We start from the raw sequence: 10,281 nt of genomic DNA, 5'->3' as shown, positions 1-10,281 counted from the left end.
GAATGTCCCGTCAGTCCCCCTATCTGATAAGTATCTTAGCACAATCGCTCTGTCTGCCTTCACCCTCCCCTGCTGTGCCTCACAGGCAGCATAGGTGCCATAGACCTGACGGCTGCTGGGATCACGAAGTAATACTAAATGCTTTGACAGAAGATGGTTTGACCACATTTTATACTGACACACAGGAACAGTAAGTCTGAAACCAATTGCAAGCAGCTGTTATAGCAGATCTACCACAGGATGTAATAGAGGTAAAATGAGCTACAAACATGTTCCTAAAACAAGTAACGCCTTCAGGAATACAGGAAGATGTAACAGGTTTGTGAACAGGTGTTCAGCTGGGAAAGCGGCTACTAATAAATAATTTGTTGGATGGATGTAATTTTCACGGATTGAATCAGAGCGATTTTTTGTTATGATCACATTTTGACTAGGAGTTGCAATTTCATTATGGGCTGGTCAAGACGTGAAAACTAAATATCTAGTTTGGTTTATTGTCACATGTACCGAGGAACAGTGAAAAGCTTTTGTTGCATAATCAGTCAGCGAAGAGACTATACATGATTACAATCGAGCCATTCACAGTGTACAGATACACTGTGGCGGACTGGCCAGGGTGTCAGCTTGCCCGATGGCAAGTGGGCCCCTGATGAAGTGGGCCCCCTATATCAAGTGGGCCCCTGATGAAGTGGGCCCCCTTTGTCTCCTGGCAACCAATATTTTTAGACCCAGTCCGCCATTGCAGATACACCATAAAGGGAATAAATATCGAAACATTAGTCAGGGTGATACTCCTCTCTGATATATAACCTTAGAACCTTAGAACTCTGAAGCTGGTTGGCTCTCTTACATATTGTCCAATAAACCAGTAAGCAAAGGAAACATAAGCTACAGATTACAGCAAGTGCTGAAGGTTGACTGAACTACCACAGCACCAAAAATAACTGCTTTAGGTCAGAATCATTTCCTGCTAAATATTTTCTGAGGGCACATGTAAACTTTTGTGAAAAAGGGAATAGCAATTTCCTGGTCAGACTGACAGTCACTCAGAGGAGATCAGAATTTCTAGGAAAATTGATTATTTGAGTAGATTAATAGCTGTTCATTAACAGGTGTGTTACCTGTATCTCATGTTCTTTTAAAAATGTGATGAGCATGGGGTGAGGGAGAGGACAGGGTGGTAGTTCTATTTTATGCAAGTACTTACTGTTCTCTCTGTATCCAGTTTTCATACTGTGACTCTACTCGATAGGAGAATCATGTGGTCAGTTTTGGTGTAGCATAGCAATGTCACAGGGAGTTTACAGTAGTCAGTCACGCAGCTTAATAACATGCAAATAGTTTAAATGCAAGACTTACAACAAATCACTGTCTTTGGATAAATACCCTACCCTAATACCTTTGAGAAGACCAGAAAAAAAATTAAAAGATTGCCTACTTTTATAAAATCATGAGAAGTGGACACAGCTGTGCTACAAATGGTAATTTACCCTCATTCTTTCCACAGTTGTTGCCATTTGCCACAATATCTTTTTTCTACTGGGAATTTGAACAGAGGCTGAGGGGGCTGGGGAGGCATTTACCACTGGTAAGACAGTCAGTACTCTTGTATAATGCTTAAAATCATGGGTAACTGAAACCACAATTTATATTCCTTTGGTTTCTTCAGTATGAAGAGAGTTAAACTGACTTACTTCTACATTATTGCACAATTTGCACCTGCACATTTTTGTTCTTGCTCATGTATACATTTAGAATCTCATAGCAGGCAAGTTATCCACAACCAATTTGCTTACTAAGAGTCCTATTTTCAATCAATGTTATATTTCAATAACTAAATAATGACTGTCGAATCGATAAAGTTAAGAAGAACAAAAAATTTCTCTTTTGGATATACCGGTAATCAGAAACCATAGCATGTACTTTAAAAAAACATTGTATATATACATTTTTTGATACCAGCTGCCTCATAAAGGCAGAAAATATAATTAAAGACCCACACCTCCGTGGCCATGCTCTGGTTTTGTTACTACCATCAGGAAGAAAGTACAGTAACCCTAAAATTGTGACCTGCAGGTTCAGAAGCAGCTTCTTCCCAGCAAATATCAGACTGTTGAAAACTGCATAATCCTAACCACATTCCTACCTCAGCAACCATGATGTACTGTGGACTTTTGGTTGCACTACCTACTTCGGTTGGTCTTTATGGTCTGGTTACTGAATACTGATAATTAATTCATTGTTTTATTGATTAAGTGTATTTATTTGGGTGTTATTGCATTAATGGGTCTATAAAGCTGTAGCAAGTAAGAATGTAACTGTTCTGTTGTTGGTAAACATGATAATTAAACACTCTGAACCCTCTTGACTCGTTCACCCTCAATCAAAGGAGAATATTAAAAATCATTGCTACATAGAAGGTATCAATACAATTGTAAGAAGTATCACATTCACAATATATGTATGTTAACACTAATTTGTGTTGCAATAGTCTAGATTTCACATGTTTTGCATATGAAAGATTCAAACTTCTATTTACTAGGGCAGCATGATGGCTTAGTGGTAGAGCTGCTGCCTTACAGTGCCAGAGACCCGGGTTCGATCCCTACGGAGTTTGTACGTTCTCCCCGTGACCTGCATGGGTTTTCTCCGAGATCTTCGGTTTCCTCCCGCACTCCAAAAACGTCCAGGTTAATAGGTTAATTGGCTTGGTATAAATGTAAATTTCCCTAGTGTGTGTAGGGTAGTCTTAATATGCGGGGATCACTGGTCAGTGCGGACTCGGTGGGTTGGAGGGCCTGTTTCCGCGCTGTATTTTTAAAACTAAAACTGAAAAACAAATGGCAGTATCATGATCTAGTGTAAAATCTATTAGTTTGTGACCAATAACATTTACATAGAAAGGAAATTTGAAGATTAATTGTTCATTTTATTATATATTAATGATTTTGTAAAACAAAGGGTGGCTTTGATTACTGATAAAATATGATAGATTGCAGCAGGAAATGTTATTGACATGTTTGGAATCTCCCTGTATTTTTTGCTTATTTTATCTGCTCTATTCTCTATTGTGCACAGGTTATCTCCTCTACTTTTTGCTCTATTCCATGGCTGCAAATGCACACATATGCTTCTGAGCAATGTGGAAAGGATAAGGCAGCTGTTAGGAAAGGAATTGACTGACAAAATGACATGCAAGTCAAATTACTGGGTGTGTACGATGCCATCATTAAAGACACAGGAAAATGACATGCCTTCCTATGATAAATTAAGAAAAATAAATGTATTGTAAATATAACAAAACACGGGAAGCTCAGAGATAAGGCCGCATCCACTGAAAAAAAACTATTTTTTCAGTATGAGCTTCAAAATTGTAAACCATTTAATAGATGAGTGGGAGTTGAAAGCCCAAGCACAGGAAAGGACAGAATTAGAATTTATATAGTTGGATCAGGTAAACATTAAATATGTATGAATAAAAAAATAATGTAATTAAAGAAATAGAAATCAGGTATGGGGGACTGACGGAGTGTATTATTATCGATGTGGGAAGCTGCAGTGGGAGGCCTGGTCCACTGTACTAATAGTTGTCTGATCAGAACCAGCATCCATCGGCTGCTCAGCAGCTTTGGACCTGTTTTTTAAAAAATATCAAATTATTTTTAAATGGCCTCAAGTAAACATATTATAAAAATAATTCCATTGTTTCTGAGCCACCGATGTTTAATGCTTACAGCATGTCAAATCTGTCTCTACAAGGCTTTACTAAATGCCTCGCCACTTGTCACAATATTATTCTTCCTTATAATTAATCAAATGGAAACAAAATTCAAAGAGTCATCATCTTTTCTTTTCCTTTTATTTCCCTTCTTGTGATACTACTTCTGAGTAACAACTTCCCTGAAGGAGTGATAGAGCAGGTCTAATAGTAATTTACAATTAGTCAATAGACAATAGGTGCAGGATAGTCCATTCGGCCATTCGAGCCAGCACCACCATTCAAAATGATCATGGCTGATCATGATCCCCAATCAGTACCCCATTCCTGCCTTCCCATATCCCGCTATCTTTAAGAGCCCTATCTAGCTCTCTCTTGAAAGTATCCATAGTAAGTATCCTTACTATCCAGAAAGTATCTGAGGCAGAGAATTCCACAGACTCACAACTCTCTGTGTGAATAAGTGTTTCCTCATCTCCGTTCTAAATGGCTTACCCCTAATTCTTAAACAGTGGCCACTGGTTCTGGACTCCCCCAACATCGGGAACATGTTTTCTGCCTGTAGCGTGCCAAACCCTTAATAATCTTATATGTTTCAATAAGATACCCTCTCATCCTTCTAAACTCCAGAGTATACAAGCCCAGCCGCTCCATTCTCTCAGCATATGACAGTCCCGCCATCCCGGGAATTAACCTTGTAAACCTACGCTACACTCCCTCAATAGCAAGAATGTCCTTCCTCAAATTAGGGGACCAAAACTGCACACAATACTCTAGGTGTGGTCTCACTAGGACCCTATACAACTGCAGAAGGACCTCTTTGCTCCTATACTCAACTCCTCTTGCTATGAAGGCCATAATGCCATTTGCTTTCTTCACTGCCTGCTGTACCTGCATGCTTACTTTCATTGACTGATGAACAAGGACCCCCAGATCCCGTTGCACTTCCCCTTTTCCCAACTTGACACCATTTAGATAATAATCTGCCTTCCTGTTTTTGCTACCAAAGTGGATAACCTCACATTTATCCACATTAAACTGCATCTGCCATGCATTTGCCCACTCACCAAATCTGTCCCAAGTCACCCTGCATCCTCATAGCATCCTCCTCACAGTTCACACTGCCACCCAGCCTTGTGTCATCTGCAAATTTGCTAATGTTACTTTGAATCCCTTCATCTAAATCATTGATGTATATTGTAAATAGCTGCAGTCCCAGCACCGAGCCTTGCAGTACCCCACTAGTCACTGCCTGCCATTCTGAAAGGGACCCGTTAATCCCTACTCTTTGTTTCCTGTCTGCCAACCAATTTTCTATCCATGTCAGCACTCTACCCTCAATACCATGTGCCGTAATTTTGCCCACTAATCTCCTATGTGGGATCTTATCAAATGCTTTCTGAAAGTCCAGGCACACTAGATCTACTGGCTCTCCCATGTACATTTTCCTGGTTACACCCTCAAAAGATTCCAGAAGATTAGTCAAGCATGATTTCTCTTTCGTAAATCCATGCTGAATCGGACCGATCCTGTTACTGATATCCAAATGTGCCGCTATTTCATCTTTTATGATTGACTCCAGCATCTTCCCCACCACCAATGTCAGGCTAACTGGTCTATAATTCCCTGTTTTCGCTCTCCGGCCTTTTAAAAAAAGTGGGATAACATTAACATTGGAAAATTATCACCAATGCGTCCACAATTTCTAGAGCTACTTCTTCAAGTGCCCTGGGATGGAGACCATCAGGCCTTGGGGATTTATCAGCCTTCAGTCCCATCAGTCTACCCAACACCATTTCCTGCCTAATATGGATTTTATTTCGGAGTCACGTGAGTGACTACGTGAAGAACCCCGCTAGGACGCATGCGTGTCATATCGCTACACGCATTGCAATGAGTCACAGCAGGGGGAACGACGTTCCCCTTAGCGGCAGAATTTAAAAGCCGGGAATAGCAGGTAAGGAGACTTTGCGTTCTTTCCACTTACTTTACAGGTGGAGGCATGGACAGATCCACGAGAAACAAGAAGGCTGCGAAAAAGCTGGCGGGGGAGAACTGCGAAGTTGCGGGCAGCCAGCAGCAGCCAACGGCACACCAACCTCCCGTAATGGGAAAAGCTGTGCCCGACTTCACTCCCGCACCGGCCAAATCAACACCACGGCCGGGCGGTAAAGCGAAGCAAAAAACAGACAGAGTCGTTGACTCCGATGAGTCTGACTTTGAACAGCCGCGAGCAGCCAGTGCCCGTGAGCATTGGGGCCGGTTGGAGCGGCTGGAGGAACAGGTGCAGCCATGAGTGGCCTGTGCCCGAGAGCATAGGAACCAGTTGGAGTGGCTGTTGGAGCAAATACTCCAAAGTGGCAGGCTCCGGGAGAGGGAGCCTAGTCACAGTGGGCAGCTAGTAAATCCTACAGCAGTACCTCTTGTAGGGCTGCACAGTGTTTCTCCCTCATCAGAGGGGAGTATGGGGGGTCAATTCTGGGCTGACCCTGAAGAGGGGTGTGCAGAACATACCCCTAGTGTGCATGGGGTGCAAGAAAACCTATTGGATATGGTGTCCCAGTTTATTCAACCCGACCAAACTGGCCAAAACCTGAAGCCTAAAATAGCTGCAAGTATCGACTACATGTCATTCAACCAGCTACAAGGACAGGCATTATTGGACACCACAGCAAGACACCTACCACCAGGGAACTGCAAATCACTAAATGTTCCCAGTGTCAACCAGTGTATTTGGAAACATGTTGGAGCATCAATCAGAGCCAGGGACTTGAAAATACAAAAAGTTCTGAAAGTTCTAACAGCGGGAATTACGGCTTTCGCCCGCACAAACAAGACATGACACAAGATCACCAAGATGCACTGGCTTTATTTTGCAACTCCCAATACGAGTTAAATAGTATTAGGAAGAGTGCCATCCAACCGGCTTTAGACCCCAAATTTGCAGGCCTCTGCAAACCTGGAACCTCCAACCCACCAATATTACTATTTGGAGGTGACTTATCCAAACAGGTAAAAGAACTTGACGAAGAGGCTAAAACCCTGGGGCTCATTAAAGCAACGTCCAAAAACTACTTCGGCCAGAAACAGCACCCCTACGCACCCACCAGTCAGCCAAGACAAACTGGTGAAAGCTCGAAGGCCAGGAACACTCAACATCGGTCTTTTTTAGGCCATGGCCCAGACCGGCCTTCCTGGAAAATGCGCAAACCCTCAACACCGACTCAACTACAGACCCAGACACCGGCGCCTCAACGTCCATGGAGGATGCCAAAAAAGTAACAAACCTACTACTGGTAACCATGGAGGTAGGTGGGTCTGGTTCCTTACGAATTGAAGAGAGCATGGAGGTTGGTGGGAGATTACACTTCTATCTGGATGCATGGAATAAGTTAACTACCGACACTTATATTTTAAGCAGTATCCAGGGTTATACCATAGAATTTATACAAAAACATAACCCTCCAGTTCAGCATGTACCGAACCGAATGTTCGTGCTTACAGGCACAGAAAAATCAAAAGCACATGGTGAACTACAGCGGCTTTATAAAAAAGGAGTAATTGAGAAAACCCAACACGAATCACAGGAAATCGTGTCCAATATCTTTATCAAAAACAAGAAAGATGGTGGTTGCCGCATCATCATAGGTTTGACTAATTTGAATACTTTCGTACAATATGGTCATTTCAAGATTGATTTCCAAAGGTTACTACATGGCAAGCATCAATTTAAAAGATGCTTACTATACAGTACCCATAAGAGGTGATATTTAAAATTCAACTGGATGGGTCAACGCTGGCAGTACAGGGCACTACCTAATGCGCTAACATCAGCCCCAGACTGTTCACTAAAATTTTGAAACCAGCCCTAGCGTTTCTGCGGAAACAAAAACACATGGTAATGGCATATCTAGATGACATACTTATTGTGGGCAGAACTTTAGATTTGGCTAAACAAGCAGTAACAGCCACAAATCAATTATTTGAAAAACTGGGGTTTATCATCCATCCAGTTAAATCTAAATTAACGCCTTCAACCACAATGGATTATCTGGGGTTCACCATTAACTCAGTTCACATGTCAGTGACTTTGCCGAAAGAAAAGGTTACAGCCTTAATAGAGGCTTGCAGCACAATCATTGACATCACTAAACCATCCATCAGACTGGTAGCAAGAATAATTGGCAAAATAGTGGCTGCGTTTCCAGCCACCCATTTCGGACCTTTACATTATCGAAATTTACAGAGGGGTAAAATACGAGCACTCAAAATTAATGGTGGTCATTTTGACAGACCAATGAAGCTACCGCAACAGAGGCCATAATGGAACTAAAATGGTGGAAAGATAACATTAGGCATTGTTCCAATCCAATCATTATCAGCAACCCGTCTATTGTACTACAAACTGATGCCAGTGCACTTGGTTGGGGTGCTACCAATTCCATCTCCAGCTGTGGAGGGAGATGGAATGCACAGGAGGCATCATTATTACAAACACTGGGCATAAACTACCTGGAGATGTTAAGTGCATTCCATGGCCTTAAGTCATATTGTTCTGGGTTATATCACCAGCATGTTAGACTACAAATTGACAACACTACCTTGGTAGCATATATCAACCATATGGGTGGAAACAAATCGACATCATGTGACAATCTGGCCAACACAATTTGGCAATGGTGTATCCAGAGAGATATTTGGATATCAGCTATATCAGCTACCTACTTACCAGATAAACTAAATTTAGTGGCAGACACCAGGTCACGCAAATTCAATAAAAACACTGAATGGATGTTGGATAAAAATGTATTTGCTGAAATTACAGCACAGTATGGAACGCCAGATATCGATCTATTCGCACCAGTTATCAAATTATGTTTCATGGGAACCAGACCCTGGGTCAGCGGCAACAGATGCATTTTCGCTGCATTGGGGGAAATTGTTTATTTATGCATTCCCTCCTTTCTGCCTCATCAGTCGGGTATTAACAAAATACAGTAAGACTCTGTGTCTGGTATTTTGATAGTACCCGATTGGCCTACTCAACCATGGTTCCCGGTGATACTCGACATGGTATTAGAACCATGCATCACCATCCATCATAGACCTAATTTACTGGTTCATCCCACAACAAGGGAAAGTCACCCATGTCATAATTATACAAACCTATTAATTTGTAGAGTTTGAAAGCACCTGGGACGGACGGACCGAACAGTGGATATTATTTCAGCGGCCCACAGACAGTCCACCAAAAAACAGTACTTGGTGTACATCAAGAAATGGGAAAGGTACTGTCACAACAATAACACCATCCACAGATCTATGAACATCCAGTCTGTTCTGGAATTCCTGGCAAGCCTCCATTACGATGAGGGGCTCAGTTATAGTGCCATCAACTGCGCCAGAAGTTATCTGTCAACATACCTGTGGCAAGGAACAGAGCGGCATTCTGTTGGGACACACCCCCTGGTAACCAAACTCATGAGGGGCATTTTTAATGTTAATCCCTCAAGAACCAGGTACTCCCAAATATGGGATGTGAGCATTGTACTGACCATGTTAAGAAACTGGTCTCCAGCTACAGCTCTGTCCCTACAGAAACTGACTATGAAAACAGTCATGCTGATGGCCTTGGTCATGGCACAAAGGGTCCAGTCGCTACAGAAATTAAGGCTGGACAACATGACTATTTCATCTGGAAATTTAACTTTTCACATCAATGAATTAGTTAAGCAGAACAGACAGGGATCAGCAGGCCTAAAAATAGAATTCAGGGCCTACCCGGCAGATGATCGTCTCTGTATTGAAACACACTTACTATTATATATGGAGTATACTAAGATCATCAGAGGCAAAGAAATGGCACTTTTAATCAGTTACAAACAGCCACACAAAAAAGTGACAGTCCAGACCATCTCAAGATGGCTAAAACAGGTCCTAATAAAGGCTGGAGTAGACACTAACATTTTTAAATCTCACTCCACCAGGGCTGCAGCTACATCGGCATCTATGAAGTTGGATGTTCCTATGGACCAAATCCTCAAGACAGCAGGATGGTCAACGGAGAAAACTTTCCAACGATTTTATAACAAACCAGTAATTGAACCTGGAACATTTGCAGAAACAATTTTAAGTTCTGTAATATAATTTTACCCCATAAATAGGGGCTATAATTTGGTGTTAATAAATTTATCGTTGTTTTTCAATATCGTATTGATGTCTAATGATGTTAACACTATTCTCCCCATAATCAAGGCAGATGTGATGCATGGACTCGTTTCCACGGCATGAAATCACAGAGCTTTAAAATCTTCACGTAGTCACTCACGTGACTCCGAAGTAAAATAGTAAGATTAAACGAGAACTTACCAGTTTGAAGTTTGATTGTTATTTTATGAGGAGTAACGTTGAGGGAATACGTGCCCTCCGCTCCCACCCTTGATCATATACTCAACTGGTATCTCTTCTCTAATCTTACTATGTTTAGTCATTACAGTTATCTGTGATTTCACACCGCTGCTTTGAAGAATGACACGCATGCGTCCTAGTGGGGTTCTTCACGT

The sequence above is a fragment of the Leucoraja erinacea genome, chromosome 6 (assembly GCF_028641065.1).
Source record: "Leucoraja erinacea ecotype New England chromosome 6, Leri_hhj_1, whole genome shotgun sequence".
Classification (NCBI taxonomy): Eukaryota; Metazoa; Chordata; class Chondrichthyes; order Rajiformes; family Rajidae; genus Leucoraja; species Leucoraja erinaceus.
This window is presented reverse-complemented; position numbering follows the sequence as displayed.